Source organism: Cryptomeria japonica, unplaced genomic scaffold (genome assembly GCF_030272615.1).
Source record: "Cryptomeria japonica unplaced genomic scaffold, Sugi_1.0 HiC_scaffold_61, whole genome shotgun sequence".
NCBI lineage: Eukaryota > Viridiplantae > Streptophyta > Pinopsida > Cupressales > Cupressaceae > Cryptomeria > Cryptomeria japonica.
In genome coordinates, this window is record NW_026728883.1 from 547,818 (window position 1) to 552,957 (window position 5,140).

At 58.3% G+C, this 5,140-nt stretch overlaps 1 non-coding gene across 1 annotated transcript; it reads left to right on the top strand.

The window, feature by feature from the left end:
• Positions 1-3,990: 3,990 nt before the first annotated feature.
• On the top strand, positions 3,991-4,109 carry LOC131863322 (5S ribosomal RNA). The gene has a single exon (XR_009362243.1). It is a non-coding gene; the product is annotated as a 5S ribosomal RNA (ribosomal RNA).
• Positions 4,110-5,140: the final 1,031 nt, after the last annotated feature.

Below are 5,140 nucleotides of genomic sequence, written 5' to 3' on the forward strand. Positions count from 1 at the left end.
ACTTTTGGAGGGCACTTTTGTGCACTCCAAAGGTGCACACTTTTGGAGGGCACTTTTTGGAGGGCACTTTTCTGCACTCCAAAGGTGCGCACTTTTGGAGGGCACTTTTTGGAGGGCACTTTTGTGCGCTCCAAAGGTGCGCACTTTTGGAGGGCACTTTTTGGAGGGCACTTTTGTGCGCTCCAAAGGTGCGCACTTTTGGAGGGCACTTTTGTGCACTCCAAAGGTGCGCACTTTTGGAGGGCACTTTTCCTGCGCTCCAAAGGTGCACACCTAGGTGAGCACCTTCGACCACACCTTGTAGCACACCAAACTCTGACTTTCGACTTCATCCGCAATGCAGGGTCTTTGAGGTTGGCGCAATGCGCACAACCAGGGGAGTCGACCCATCAAACCCAACACCTCCCCTATATAAGCTATTTGTCTGATTCTCATACATGCGTAGCCTGCAGGAGCAATTAGGACATCGACCCCAACTTTCGGCTTCTAAACGAAAACAAGGTCTTTGAGGTTGGTGTAATGCGAACAACTAGGGGAGTCAACCCATCAAACCCAACACCTCCCCTATATAAGCTATTTGTCTGATTCTCATACATGTGTAGTCTACAGGAGCAATTAGGACATCGACCCCAACTTTTGACTTCTTAACGAAAACAAGGTCTTTGAGGTTGACGTAATGCGCACAACCAGGGGAGTCGACCCATCAAACCCAACACCTCCCCTATATAAGCTATTTGTCCGATTCTCATACATGTGTAGCCTACAGGAGCCATTAGGACATTGACCCCAACTTTTGACTTCTTAACGAAAACAAGGTCTTTGAGGTTGGCGTAATGCGCACAACCAAGGGAGTTGACCCATCAAACCCAACACCTCCCCTATATAAGCTATTTGTCTGATTCTCATACATGTGTAGCCTGCAACAACGATTAGGACATCCACCCCAACTTCTGAATTCGTCTGCGTTGACCGCACCAAAGGTGCACGCCTTGGTGCTCACCAAAATCCGACTTCCGACTTCTTCTGCTATGCGGGGTCTTTGAGGTTGGCGCAGTGCGCACAACCAGGGGAGTCAACCCACCGAATGCAACACCTCCCCTATATAAGCTATTTGTCTGATTCTCATACATGCGTAGACTGCAGCAATGATTAGGACATCCACCCCAACTTTTGACTTCTTAAACAAGACAGGGTCTTTGAAGTTGGTGCAGTGCACACAACCAGGGGAGTCGACCCATCAAACGCAACACCTCCCCTATATAAAGCTATTTGTCCGATTCTCATACGTGTAGTCTGCAGCAGCGATTAGGACATCGACCCCAACTTCCGAATTCGTTTGCATTGACCGCACCAAAGGTGCACGCCTTGGTGTGCACCTTGGAGTGCACTTTGGTGCTCACCTCGGTGCACACTTTGGTGTGCACCTCGGTGTGCACCAAAGGTGCGCACCTTGGAGCGCACCAAAGGTGTACACTTTGGAGCGCACCACATAGGGTCTTTGAGAGGTTGGCGCAGTGCGCACACCAAGGTGGGTGTTGAGGTGCGTGCCGAGGTGGGTGGGTGCTAGGGTGCGCTCCATGGTGGGTGCCAGGGTGGGTGCGTGCTAGGGTGGATTCCAAAGAGGGTCATAGGGTGGGTGCCAAGGTGGGTTGGTGATATAGTGGGTTCAAAGGTGGGTACTAGGGTGGGTTCCAAGGTGGGTCACAAGTTGGGTGCCAGGATGCGTGGGTGTTAGGTTGGGTGCCAAGGTGGGCTCCTGCGTGGGTGGGTGCTAGGGTGGGTTTCAAGGTGGACGCGAGGGCGGGTGCCAAGGTGGGTAACAAGTTGGGTGTTAGGATGGGTGAGTGCTAGAGTGGGTGCCAAGGTGGGTGGGTGCTAAGGTGGATGCCAAGGTGGTTCACAGGGTGGGTGGGTTCTAGGGTGAGTTCCAAGGTGGGTCACAGGTTTAGTGCTAGGGTGCGTGTCAAGGCGGGTGTCGAGGTGCCTGGGTGCTAGGGTGTGGATGCCAATGTGGGTCATAGGGTGGGTACTAGGGTGGGCTGCAATGTGGGTGCCAAGGTGGGTAACATGCTCGGTTGGTTCTAAATTGGGTGTCAGGGTGGGTGTGCACCCACCTTGCCCGAGGTGGGTGCCAAGGTGCCAGTGTGGGTGGGTGCTAAGGTGGATGCCAAGGTGGGTGAGAAGGTGGGTGATAGGTTGAGTGGTAGGATGGGTGGGTGCCAAGATGGGTCACAGGGTGGGTGCAAGGGTGGGTAGGTGCTAGGGTTGGTGTCAGGGTGGGTGGGTGCTAGGTTGGGTTCCAAGGTGGGTGCGAGGGTGAGTGTCAAGGTGGGTCACAGGTTAGGTGCTAGGATGGGTGAGTGCTAGGGTGCAAAGGTGCCAGGGTGGGTGCTAGGATGGGTCGATGCTAGGGTGAGTGGCAAGGTGGGTCCACAAGTGTCAAGGTGGGTGCCGAGGTGGGTGCCAACTTGGGTTCCAAGGTGGGTGCCAAGTGGGCGACTGCTATGGTGGATGCCAAGGTGGGTCACGGGGTGGGTGCCAAGTTGCTAGGTTGTGTTCCAAGGTGGGTGCCAACGTGGCTGCTAGGGTGCGTGGGTTAAAGGGTGTGTCACAACGTGGGTGCCAGGATGGGTGCGCACCCACACTGGCCAAGACGGGTGCAAGGTTGGGTTCCAAGCCCGGTCACAGGCTGGGTGCTAGGATGGGTGGGTGCCAAGGTGGGCACCAGGGTGGGTGCACCCACCCTGGCCAAGGTGGGTCACGGGGTGGGTCCTAGGGTGGGTAACAGGGTGGGTACTAAGGTGCGTGCCAAGGTGGGTCATGGGGTGGGTGCCAAGGTGGGCACCAGGGTGGGTGTGCACCAACCCTAGCCAGGGTAGGTCACGGGGTGGTTGTCGGGGTGGGCGTCAAGGAGCCAAGGTGGGTGGCAAGTAGCCAAGTTGCGTGCCAAGGTGGGTGTCGGGGTGGGTGCCAAGGATCCAAGGTGGGTGCCAAGGAACCAAGGTGGGTGTCTGGGTGGGTGCCGAGGTGGGAGCCAGGGTGGGTCCCAAGGTGAGTGCAAAGGTGGGTGCCAGGGTCAAGGTGAGTGCCAATGTGGGTTCCAAGGTGCCAGGGTCAGGGTGAGTGCCAATGTGGGTTCAAAGGTGCTAAGTTGGGTGCGAGGTTGGGTGCGAGGGTGGGTGGGTGCCAAGGTGTGCTAGGTGGAAGCCCGGGTGGGTCGGCATCCCATGGGTGTCGAGTTGGGTGCCTGATGGGTGCTTCTTGTCAAGTTTTAGTCGTCGGGACTCATTTCGAGCCTTAGAGGTCGTTTCTTGTCCGGTTGCCCTGTCTTCGACCTGGGAACCCAATTTTGGTCCTCGGGTCCCATTTTTTTTTGTCTCGCATCCCACTTTTGGCCTGTGGCCTTTTCGGGGTCGATTCTCGTTTTGGGCATCAGAGCATGTTTCTTCTCCTAAAACCCAATATTTGTTTATTAAGTCTCGGAACACATTTTTGTTCTCGTGGACCCATCATGGGTCTTGGAACGCATTTGTGGTCCTTGGGTCCCATTTTGCATCCCGAAACTTGTGTTTTGGTGCTTGATCCCTATTTTGGGTGCCCACCTTGCACCAAGTGCGCACCCGGGGCAAACCGAGCGCCTTGGTGCACCGGGGCAAGATCGAGCGTGCACCCGAGGCGCCCCGAACATGCACCAAGGTGCACTCGGCCCACATGTGAGCGCAGGTCGTTGCGCCCGAGGTGGTGTGTGGGCACCGCGTTGCAGACGGGACACTGCACGCACACGACGCCCCGTCCAGGTGCACGCACGTAGGCCGGGCCGGGTGCACACCCGACGCCCTAGCAAGGTGCGCGCACCCGGGCAGGGCTCACACTTGGCGAACGGGGCGCACTTCGCGAGGGAGGGTGTGCACCTCGACGGGGGTGGGTGGCCGGGGTGGATTCGCACGTGGGTCGCGGTTTGCTAAGTACACACTGCGACAAGCTCATAACGGGTGCGATCATACCAGCGTTAGTGCACCGGATCCCATCAGAACTCCGCAGTTAAGCGCGCTTGGGCCGGAGTAGTACTAGGATGGGTGACCTCCCGGGAAGTCCCGGTGTTGCACCCTTTCTTAGTTTTTCGCCGGGCGTCGCAATGCTATTTGAATAAACCTTTTGCCCGTTTGCGTTCTCGTCGGGGCCGGGCCGGGCCGGGGTGCGCTGCCCGCACTACCGCGCGCGCGGGGGGCGACACCGAGCGCGCACCCGAGGCGCCCCGAGCACACAGGCCACGGTGCAACCCGGGCGTTGTGCGCGCACCCCGGTGCGCCCGAGGTGCTGCGCGCGCACCCAGGTGAAATCGGTGTGCACCTCGGCCAGTGCGCGCTCGGTCGAGTCGCGCACGTTGGCCAAGGTGCACGGTGATGTTTCTTACTCTAAGGTTCCGCACCAGACGCCCGGGACAGGTGAGCGAAGCTGGGCGGGGCCGGGTGCGCGGCCGGGGCAGGTGCACGCAGCTGGAGAGAGCTTTGGAGCACACCAGAGGTGCGCACCTTGGAGCACACTTCGGAGCGCACCAATGATGCGCTCCATTCAAAAGTTTCCTGAAAAGGCAAAAAAAGTTGAGATTATAGAATTTCCCACTTGAGAGATTGTAAAAAAAAAAAATTTAAAATGAAGGAAACGCGGGTGCCAAGGTGTGCGCGCCCGGGTGCGCAGCCCAGCCAAGGTGTGCGCACCAAGGCGCCCACCCTGGCGAAGGTGCACGCAAGGTGCGCACCCGAGGCAAACCGGACAATTAACCCAACTTTCGACTTCGCGCGCACCTGCGCACCTTGGAGCGCACTTCGGAGCGCTCCTTGTTGCGCACCAATCTTGGGCACCTCGGAGTGCACCATGGCGCCCACCAAGGTGCGCACCCGGGGCAAACCGAGCTCCGACTTCGTGCGCACCTTGGAGCGCACGAAAGGTGCGCACCATGGCGCCCACCAAGGTGCGCAGCCCAGCCAAGGCGTGCGCATCAAGGTGCGCACCCTGGCGAAGGTGCGCACCCGGGGCAAACCGAGCTCCGACTTCGTGCGCACCTTGGAGCGCACAAAGGGTGCGCAACCCAGCCAAGGTGTGCGCACCCCGGGCAAACCGAGCTCCGAATCGTGCGCAC